Source organism: Raphanus sativus, chromosome 9 (assembly GCF_000801105.2).
Source record: "Raphanus sativus cultivar WK10039 chromosome 9, ASM80110v3, whole genome shotgun sequence".
NCBI classification, from domain to species: domain Eukaryota; kingdom Viridiplantae; phylum Streptophyta; class Magnoliopsida; order Brassicales; family Brassicaceae; genus Raphanus; species Raphanus sativus.
In genome coordinates this window covers 5,989,367-6,001,446 of record NC_079519.1, presented here as the reverse complement: position 1 = coordinate 6,001,446, position 12,080 = coordinate 5,989,367, and the positions used below count along the sequence as shown (strand labels likewise).

Genomic DNA, 12,080 nt, shown 5'->3' with positions numbered 1-12,080 from the left:
TCAATGTTCTTGTGGGGTTTTTAGTTGTTGCCTTTCAAACAGCTTAAGTTAAGCACAACATTTTATGCTAATGATGACTGGTTTTCGTGTCTAATCACTTAAAAAGACTATTATTGTCTGCAAACGTAAAAATTACGTTAGAGGCCTAAGATTAGTCTTATCTAAGACACTTCGTGTAGGAGCTGTGACTTGAGATGTTGAATCAAAAGTCTTGTTTTATTTTGGGAGGAGATTGATCCGCTAGTCATTTTGCAGCAAGCTGATTGCGCAAGACACTACTGACCTGTAGACAATAAGCTTCTTTGGAAACGGAACGGTGAGAGGTGCCGCTCCATCCTCTAGAACCACTGCTTACCGAGTCTGTGCGGGAGAAGGTAGAGATGATAAAAATACTGTCAACGTTCGATGATGTCATTGCTGACGGTGTTTGGCATCATCACCATCTCTATAGCTTAGCTAGTATTCAGGTGTACCCGTTCGAGGAAGACTCAATTCACGCTCTATCAAAAGGGATCATCCCTGTAAATGCGCTGGTAACACTGGTCCGAATACGGCTTAAATTACAAGCTTAGCACCGTGGATTTAACCGTTGCAGCCAGGAATACATACATACCATGTGTTTTGTCACCAAAGTGGTTCTCGGTGATGGCAATACAATTGTCGTATGTATCGAGTAACACACATTTCATTTGAATTCTAAGCTCTAGTTGGTATCCCTCAACTCATGTTGGTATGCCTAAACACATGTCGTATACATACCATGTGTTTTGTCATCAACGTTACTTATGCCAGAAAATCAAACGAAGTATATCAACCGAACTCTATACTACAATTTAAAAACGTTTGTGTTAAAAGCAAAAATTCCTAACTATACAAAGTACAAACCATAAAAGCATAATTCTAATATATACAATTATTATTCAACCTTATAAATTTTTGTAAAACTTATTTTTGATTTAGTGCTTATGATATATTTGACATTTTTAACAGCAGCACACTATGAATTTTGTTTTACAAAGATCATTTTCTATACATTATTTGTGAAGTGATTTGATACATGTCATTACCACGTCCAATTTCAACAAAAAAAAAAGATGACATAATTTACAAAAAATATGATATGACATTAACTTAATTGTGACATTGCAATTTTCCTTATAAAACTTTAAAATCTTGGTAAGATTTTTTTAAACATGGCAATTGCTATTAAATATTAATTCATATATCATCATTAATATTAACTTTCTATATAAATATTCTTTTTTGCATAATTATGAAAATATATTAATAACTAATATATTTATTTTTAATATTAAAAATTATAAATATATTTATTCTGAATATTACAATTTTAGAAATATTATTAGATTTATGTTTTGAAAATTATATATCTAACAAAGCTTTCTCTTAAATTTTATAGAATTTGATTTAAATTAAAAATTAAATAAAAATTTATTCATTGTATCTTAATTTCTACATATAATTAAAATTAAAATTTATTTTAACTATAATTTAAATTTTAAAAAATTTATTTCTGCACATGGTGCATGAAAACACCTAGTCAAATATTAAAGTATTCCAAATAAATTTTAATGTGAATTGCAAAATTAAGAATAGCATTCGTCATATTAAGATATTTTCATAACTTTTTGTTTGTTAATTCATGAGTTTAAATCTTGGGTAACAAACAAAATCAATAAAAATGGCCAATAAAATCGTAAATATCAATTTTAATTTCTTTAATACTAGGTGATTTGCCCGCACATGTGGACATAATCGTTTTACTAATATTTTTAACATATTTATTATGATTTGAACACCATGATAACTTATTTTCTATATTATTAATCATTTTAGTTTTCTTTGATTTTTGTTTTGGTCTACGTCTCCTAATCACAAAGGAAAACTATAAAACTATGAGAGCATAATTACATATAAAATATTTTACACAATAAAGTAAAGTAAGAATGTGTTGGTATTTCTTAATCTACTTTGTATTTTGAATCAGAAATATGTATTAAATTATCAAAACAAAACACTAAAATACATAAAATCCAAGTAAGAAAAAAATTAATAAAAAAATAAAATGAAGTTCGATGATAATTTAGAAGAATTAAAAAAAAATGAATTGAGATGATGACAATATTTCATTGGTTTACTTGATCAATACATACATTGATTTATCTTAATATTTCATAAGTTTACTTTTAATAAAAGAAAAAACATATAATGATAGTTTTATTATTTAAGTTAATTTATGGTTAATTATATAATGATAAATCTAATTATTCATTAAAAATATATGTATTTTAGCCATTTGAAAACTAAAGCATTAAACACATGTTCATAACATGATTACATAGACAATTCTCTAAACTTAATATCAAAACATATTTTCTTATAGATTAAACAGTAGTAAAACATACACGTGAAATAACTACCGATATAATTCAGAATGCCTAATTCATAATTTGAAACTCCATGTAATAAAACCGATTTGTTCATAGTTTTTCAAACTCAAAAAAAAAATGAGAAAATAAAACTATAAAGTTTAAAACATCTTACATCATATGAAAATAATAATTGGTGCTAACTTGTTTAAAATAATTATAATTGTAATTTCAATTAGAAGTTTAAAATATTTATATTATCTAAACTAATAAATTAATGATTTAAGCGAAAAACTAATAAGAATATTGTGAAAGTTAAAATAATTATAATCATAATTCCAATTAGAAGTTTTGAAATATTTTTACTATTTAAATTAATAAATTAATTAAAATTTCGAAACATTTTTATTATTTAAATTAATAAATTGATGATTTAATCTAAAACTAATATGAATATGACAAATAATCAAATTAGCTAAAATTATAGAGAATGTGACAAATCAGTATAATCACTTTATAAATAATAGTATAGATTTGCACACTCCGAAAATTCTTGCGAGTTTAACTTAATTAACTTGGCCAACCATCTGAGACGTATTTAGAACAAAAACTCCGAATGTATAAAAATATTTAATATATGTTACCAAAATATCTCACCCAATTTGTTCATTATTAATATATGATCCGCAAAATATGAATCTTAATAATAATACTAACAATATTTTGATTCAGAAAATCTGTTAAATATATATTTTAAATATTTTGCACCAGTTTCCCCAAATACACTTTTAACCTAAACACCTAGAGTCTAACGGGGAGCCATCACAGAAACACTGAGAATAAATAGAGAAAATAGTGAGTAAGAATAAAATCATAGGAATGATCAGAAATAATAATTCCTTATCAAAATTAATGATAATTTTTTTCTATTAATCATCTACAATAAAAGAAATGAGATGAAATATAAAATAAAAAGTATTCCTTATGTATAGTAAACTAGGGCCGGCCCGCCCTACGGGCGGGATTATAATTTGAAAATAATTTAAATAGTTAGAGTAAATATTTTGTTTTTTGTTTAATATTTTTTTATTTTAAAATGTTATATTAATATAAATTAATTTTTATTAAATGAATTATGATTACTTTCTTTGATTTTATGATAAAAATGACAAAAAAAATTGTAATCAATTATTCATATATATATATATATATATATAACACTTCACTTTTATTAATAAAATCAAGAGTTGACATAATCTTCCTTTGAAGATTTGTTATAATCTGCGAACTGAAATTATAGTATTTATAAAGAGTTGAATGAATTGTTGTAGCCTTGGCTAGGAAGATGTGTTCCTAACCAATAACCTGATTTAACTTAGTAAATATTATTCATATATAGCTTTTAAAAAAATAGGCTGGCAGCATAAAATTTGATATTGTTTTTTTATTGTTTAATATTTACAAATATATGTTAGGTTATATATTTATGTATTATTATCTTTGAGAAAAGTATATTCATGTTGTTTTTTTATGTTTCTTCAAACCCACATTAACAAAATTTTGAAAATAATGAATTCTGTAAATTTTTTTTTTTATTACCAAAGTTTAGGCTAAACCAAAAAGATAACAAACAATCAACTATATGATGTATTGTTAGTTATAAAGACTATATGATGTATTGTTAGCTATAAAAATTATTTATGGAGCATTCGCTGTATTGTTAATATATGTGGTTCAATATTCAAATGTTAAAAATGTGAATTTTATTATACATTTTAAAATTTTACACTGATGTATCATGTTTTCTTTTCTCATTTGTTGAGATGGTGGGAAAAGTTGTTCGAACTTATAATATTACTTATTTTATCATGATTAATGATTTAATTAAGTTTGGACTTATCCAAGATATTTTTTCGTATTATATTATTCTTACTATCTTTTTTTACAATTTTTACTATCTATTATATTATCATTGTTAGAAATCATTTAGTAAACTTACCACCAATTTATAATTATTTTATATTGTCATCAATATTTTTATTTTTGACCTTTTTAAAAATGTTAGTCAACTGTACTTTTTCATACATTTTTCTGAGTTTTATATGCATATTTTAGTTCATAATGATCATTTTAGGTTGCATTTAGATGCATAATTGCATATTACAGGGTTTTAAAGTGCACAATTGGAAGTTTTGGGGGGCATTGCAAGGTTATTTCAGCAAATCAGAAACATCTGAGGTCTAAACGAAATAAGATGAAACCACACGACCAGTGTTGCAAATTCTGGATACTCGTTGGGTCTAGATTGCATGATCAGAAATGTTTGGGGCGGCATCAATAGGACGTTTCTGCACGTGTTAAAAGTTCAGGGGCCTAACTTAAAGAAGCCAGAAGACGAAGAGCCAGATGTGCAAAAGAGGAAGAAATAGCCATTAACGTTGCTCGATCTTCTTCTCGCCGGATCTGTTGACAACGACGATCCTTACCAGAGCAGAGCACGACTCCGGAACTTCAAGATGCCTTATCCATGGGATCGAGATGAGGATTAGTGACGGCTTGGGCGGTGCTATCACAATGGCGTGGAGCTTTGATTCCGGTGGGTTGTGTGGAGGAGATGCTTGGGAAGGAGAGGATCTTCGAACGCGAGCTGAGATCCCACGACAATCCACACGATGCGGAGGAGCATTGGGCCAGACACAGCCAAAAACACAACACATAAACAAAACTCAATAGAAATGATGCGCAGCGTTTAAATAAATGAGGACACGTGTTGTCCTGTGGTCGAACAACTTAGTGACGTGTCATCCTATGTGTCAGCAGGAGAGAACACACTGTACTTTATATATATAGATTTGTTAAAGTCTGACCAAAAACAAAACTCAATCAACACGAAGCCCAAAAGCATTTTGTTTTAATTCATTTAGTCATCATTTAAAATCTAAATTTTAGTATTTTAGTCTGACCAAAAACAAAACCCAATCAACACGAAGCCCAAAAGCATTTTGTTTTAATAAACACTAAACCTATCTTAAACCCATAATTAGTGATTTTTAATAAAATTTAATTTTTATGTATTAATTAAAATATCTAGAATGATAAACATAAATGTTTATTAAATCTGTAATATAATAGTTTATTGATAAATTAAATTTAAAATATAATTATATTTATTGATCAAATCTTTTTAAAAAATTAATTAGTATTTTGGAAACATAAACAATATATATAAAATAATAAAATAAAAGAGGACAATTTTATTGAAATTGGATATAAACAAACATAAAATATACGCAAAACAATAATAGTAAAGAAAGAAGACAATTTATTGAAATTGACAATAAACAAAAATAAAATCTACGAAATATTAATTTAAACAAATCTAGTTACAACATTAATTGAGCATCATTAAAACATGTGAACTGTGTTATCATTATAATAGTTTTAATCTAAATCTATACTATGTTTTATTAAATAATAATAAATTAATTAATAATTCAAAAAAAAATAATTATTTTTAAAATAAAAGTTAATTATCTAATGTGATTAAAATAAATATGATATATTACTTAGTAATTTTAAATGATTAAAATTTAATATCAATTGGTCTATTCTCTGTTATTTTCTTTAATTATATATTATTCAAATAAAAAAAATATTTTTTTAAAAAAAAAATCTGTTATATTTTGAATTTTAAAAACGATTATAAATTATTGAAACTGTTAAAAGTCACATTCAAAATTTCTGATCAACAATTTAATTTTTGTTTCGTTATAACAAGATACAAATGATTATAAAATTATACGAATAGAAGTTTCATTTAATATATATTGAGATCAAAAGTATATTTTTATTTTACTATTGTTTTTATTGAATTACATATCATATAAAATATTTTAATTTTGAAATAATACCATATTTGAATTGATAAAAATTATATATTTTAGAATTTTAATTTGATCAAATCATTTAATACATTTTTTCATTTTTTACTATTAACAAAAACATTTTCTAAACATTTCTTAAAAGATAAATGTTTTAAAATTAAATTTTGTTTGAAAAAGATGCATGTTTTAAGTTTTTGATGTAATTTTTATTAGTTGAAATGATGAATTTTAAATTAAAAAAATAATTGTACTTTTAAAATTACTATTAGTTTAGAATTATGATAAATAAGAAAAGTATTTTATAAAACAACACATTCGGCAGAGAGGGTAGATTATTGAGAAATTGCCAAAAATACCATTTTCATAGTACCACTTTTCATGTTTACACTAACCACTTTTACCACTACTTTTAATGAAGAGTTTAGATTTGAACGTTTAGGATTTAGGGTTTAGATTTTATGTTTTAGGGTTTAGATTTGATGTTTTAGGGTTTAGGGTATAAAGTTTAAGGTTTAGAGTTGAGGATTTAGGGTTTATAGTTGAGGTTTCAGGGTTTAGGGTTTAGGATATTGAATTTATGGTATATAGTTTAGGGTTTAGGGTTTAGAGTTGAAGATTTAGGGTTTAGGGTGTAGAATTGGGGGTTTAGGATTTAGAATTTGGGATTAAAATTTTGAAAAGCATATAAAAACAAAGATATAAGAGTCTTTAACATTTTAATAAATAAGATATTTTTGAAAATGTGTACTTAGTGGTGGTAAAGATGAATAATGGTACCTTCAAAATGGTATTTTTGAAAATTCCCCTAGATTATTACCTAATTCATTTTAATTCAAAATAATTTACTACCTCGTTTCTACCGTACTAAATAACATTATTTCCATTATGTTAACAATTTCGTCGCAGAATATCCCAAAAAGCATTAAAAGTTTTGGACACATTTAACAGCGAAACAAAATTTGCTAAATTTGAGTGATTTGATTGATATAGATTGTAACAATTTTGTTCAATTTTGCTGTTATATGTTTTACTGCTTTTACCCTTACTTTTTTTTGGAATACAAGCAAATTTAAAATTAAAATAATTTTAATTTTAAATGCCTGATGTACTGTCACTATGATCTCTTTCACAAAAAAAAAAATTGATGTATGGTTTCAGGAATAATTTTCACAAAAAAACATGTACGGTTTCTTTTTTGATAACCTATGATTTAGTCCCCGGAAGCTGGGAGGTCCATGTGAATATCCCAGTGACCATGCACTGTGATAATATGAATTTACATGGATTCGAACTCAGGTTCCGTAGACTCTATAGAATGCCATGCTAACACCCGACTATTAACGTGTAGTTAATAACATTTACGTTACCATCTATGTTTTCACAAAATGCATTAAACAACATTTTTACATAATTAATTACAATAAATCACATCAACATTTTATTCTCAAAATTTCCTTAACCAAAATTTTCATAAACAGTATGCAGTCGCAGTACATTTTCCATATATATATATATATATATATATATAGTTTAAAGAATAAAACTATATCTAATATAAAATAGATATGAATCACTACAATCGCCCAACATTTTATTTCATAACTATTATAGTTTTAGACGTAACCAAACATAACTATAACAATTTTGAGATGTATAAATAAGCATTTGTAGAAATCCTTTGGAAAAAAAAACTATAAAATACACCTGCCTACATATAGTTTATGTTAATTATAGTGATCTTTTAATCACTAACTGTCTATTTAATTTGAACGTATATTGTTTTTATTTATAATTTATTGAAAAATTTATAATAAGAAGAGAATTTTTTTGCTTAGTAATCATATTTCGAAATTTATGAATACATGTCATCATTGCAAATAATAGAAAAAGTCATCTATGTTTATTTAAATTTTACATCCATCATTTTGAACGGATTGTATTTTAAAAACATAATCTAAACTGATTTAGTCTAAACCAAAATCAATATTCATAATTGTGTTTCCTTGTGTATGTTAATTAATAGAGAAAATATTTAAATTCCATAAGCAAGCTTGGAGAATTTGGGACCTATGTTGCACCGGGACGGATACGGGCACAGATACGGGGACGGGAGCGGAGACGGGAAACGGTTAAACTTAAAATTTATGGATACGGGTACGGCATGGATACACCTATATACATATATATAATATATATATTCATAAATATTTAAACCAAATCATAGTCATCATATAAAAATAAAACATCACTATGTCATAATATAAAAATAAAACATCACTATAATATCTTATGTACGTATGATTTGAAAAACCATGAAACAACACACATACGTAACTGACAAACCAAAAAACAGAGTTTGTTATAGTACTTACTGTGTTTCTCTAAGAGATGATGAGAATCTAATCTATTAAAACTGAAGTACAAAAATAAAATTACCATTAGTTTTCCTCAAAATTTACCAATCTATGCCACTAAGTTTAAAACACAGTGTTTTGTCTTTTTTTTTAAACCGAGAGTTAATCTATTGAACCCTGCGTGATTACTAAACCATAAAACAAACATTTACTAAACCATATAATGTTATCTACTGAAAATCGATAGTCTATTGAAGCCTATGTAATTACAAAACCATAAAATAACAAACCAATTATAAACCACATGAGTTGACTTTGCTGCTGTTTATAATTATGAAATCAAAAAATTTGAAACCATTACTAAACCACATGAGTTGACTTTGATATCTATCGCTGTTTATAATTATGAAATAAAAAAATTACAAAACTATTACCGAACCATTACTAAGCCATAACATTACAATTCCAATTACCAACATATTGTTGAATAACATTCCCAAAAACATAAACATCTAATCTAAATTGTTAAATGATCTTAGTTTATCTTCGTCTACTGAATCAAATGTGTCAATACAGACACTCCTACGTAGCTTTTCATTATCAAACTTTAAAAATCCACTTACATTGTGGTAATACTGAATTGGTTACTCTCGGTTTGCTGAAAATATAACCAAGTCCATCTCATTGCAGTTGTCAATAAACCCTGAAAATGTAAACATTAATACCATAAATTATATTATTATATATCAAAATTCTTTATTTCTCGAAATACTTTATTTCGAACTGTTATCACTAATAATAATTTAAATTTTAAAAAAATTCTAATAATTTATTAATTTCCTAAACGATTTTATCTTCCAAAATCTATTCCTATATTTAATCAATCAGCATATCAATTAGAATCGAAATTCTGTAATTAAAAATAACAACTCTACCTATAGAAATTCGATCCTATCATTATGAATAATTGATTTCAAAATCAAATCTAATAATTTTTTAATTTCCTAAACGATCTTTACCTTCCTAAATATATTCCTACATTTAAGCAATCACCATAACAATTACATTCGAAATTATTTAGTTTTAAAAAACAACTCTAAATACAGAAATACAATATTATCATTACGAATCAATTAATTCAAAATATATGCTGCAAATCACGTTTAATATCTAATCATTAAATACAAATATTCATGTTATGTTGTTAACTGTCTAACAAACAAATCAGAAAAGAATATTCGCTTTAAATTTAAAGAAATTCCGACTACGTAATTATTAAATATTTATATTGAATTTACCCTACTCTAAACTAACTACCTATATATACATCTTACCCAATAACGTGAAAGCCATATCACTCTACACATATCCTCTTAAAATGTCTGAAATTACTACTTTTCATCCTCTCACAAAACTCAGGCCTTACAAGAATAATTGGCCATCACTATCTAAAGTAGATCTTTATTTGCCAAGACATGTCTTCTCACATGGTCAGTTATATGTGGTTGTGTCTAGAATGACTTAAAAAAAAGATTAAAAATTTTGATACTAGATGAAGATGGCAAACCTCAGAAAAAAACTATGAATGTAGTTTTTGACAACCCTAAACAGTTAAGATCATAAGGTATGTGTTTTTGACAGTTTAGCTTTCATAGTTTACGTTTGGATGTGCTATTTAAAAAAAAAATTTGATGTGTTTATTGATCTTTGCAGATTTCGAACTGCTTTGGATGTTTACTCTGCTTGAAGAATGCTTGCTGGTTCAGAATGTTGAGATTTAATTTATGCAAAGGATGTTTGGTTTTTTTTTTCCAGAGATTCATGAAAATAAGATTGCAATTTTGTTGATTTCTACAAATCTACGCTCTCTCTACTGTCATTTCAAACCATCTCGAATTTACTTGGTGTTATATTAGACTATCATCAACATAAATTGATTTATGCATCACTGAGGCAAGTAAAACTCAAACATCTAAACTATAGTCCGGGTTCTTCAATCTAATAACTTTTTCCTACACTGCACTTTCCTGACACATTACATAATACATATTAGTTATAGACAGAGATGTTAAACTAACCTTATTATAAGTCTGTTGTCCCGTCAAGGTAGTTGTCTTCTTTTGCAACTTGATTACATGTACTTGTGATGCAATAACACTTCAACAGCGTTTGTAGCTGATGCAAACTGTCCAGTCTGGATACTCTGCTTCACAACCTATAGAAGACACACATGGGAATGTCACTTGATGAGATTCTATTACACGACAGGATCAGAGAGGGAGCTATTTTTACCTCACTAGGCACGCGAATCAGAGAGGCAGGAAATCCACATATGGCCCCTGCAGTCTGTGGAATTTGATACAAGAGACAAGATTATTGTTCTTCTTCACTTAAATCAACGATTTTAAAAAGCAGAGTTGCTTAATAATTATATGAAGAAAAATGCAGTCTCTCTCACCAAGTGAGCAACTGCGCTTAAATTAAAAAGAAAGGTCTTCAGCAGTTTCTACACTGTCTGTGAATTCATAAACTCCCACAAATAAAGCAGAAGCCCTATGATGAAACATTTTCAAAATAACCAGAATCAAGACAAGCCAATTATAGAATATGATAACATATAAAAGGGACAAGGAAAATAAACTATTTGACATCGCCATTGATCCTTCACTGAGTTGTAACATGCAACAAGGCTCTGTCTAACCTATTAAATGTTCTTTTCCTGACCTTACATGATGTTTAAGCAAATCAAAACACAGAATATATATTGAAAAAAACTATTCATAAATAAACATCATCACCTGAATTGAGATTCTCGAACCTGGATCCCAAATTCTGCGTAATAGAGCTATCAATAGATCTTTCTTCAGTCATCCCTTCAGTCTAAACGTACCTTTAATTGATTCTGGTCAAAACACGAACGGACACTAAATTAGAGGATAAAGGAGATAGAAAAACTGTACTTTCATTAGAAAGGGAAAATGTTTTTTTTTAGGTAGACGTCGAAGGAAGCGTTTTTTGTTGTTACCTTCGCGGAAAAAAATATTAATGGGCTTCAAGATTTGTTTTCAGTTTAACGTTTTTCTAAAAAGTTATATAGCCAATTATAATTGAAAAAGATCTGGCCCAAATGTATATATCTTACTGGGCTTGCTGGCAATTTCTATTTTTTTTTTGTTTTTTTCTGAATTTTTATTTGTTTATGTAATTACTGTTTAAAAACTCTACATTTATAACTTTAGAATGTAAATAAAATCCCAAAAAATTAGTCTCATTTTACAAAATAACTAACAACCTATTTTTCTATTAAAAGTAGATTATTTACACATATTAATGTTTATGTTAGCAAGTCAAATGAAAGGTTGTACAAAAGCAAAATAATACATCCTCATTGTTAGACAATGCACACTGAACAAAGTGCCCAAGATAAATCAATCTCAAAATAAATTAACAGA

The 12,080-nt window shown here is 26.8% G+C and overlaps 1 long non-coding RNA gene across 2 annotated transcripts; it reads right to left on the bottom strand.

Moving 5' to 3' along the window:
* Positions 1-8,677: 8,677 nt before the first annotated feature.
* On the bottom strand, positions 8,678-11,587 carry LOC130499637 (uncharacterized). 2 transcript variants are annotated; one of them, XR_008938529.1, is made up of 5 exons: positions 11,427-11,587; positions 11,087-11,181; positions 10,921-10,974; positions 10,707-10,843; positions 8,678-9,331 (listed from the first exon to the last, which is right to left on the bottom strand). It is a non-coding gene; the product is annotated as an uncharacterized LOC130499637 (long non-coding RNA). The 2 variants fall into 2 exon arrangements; XR_008938528.1 differs by having other exon boundaries at positions 11,087-11,587.
* Between the last annotated feature and the right edge of the window lie 493 nt (positions 11,588-12,080).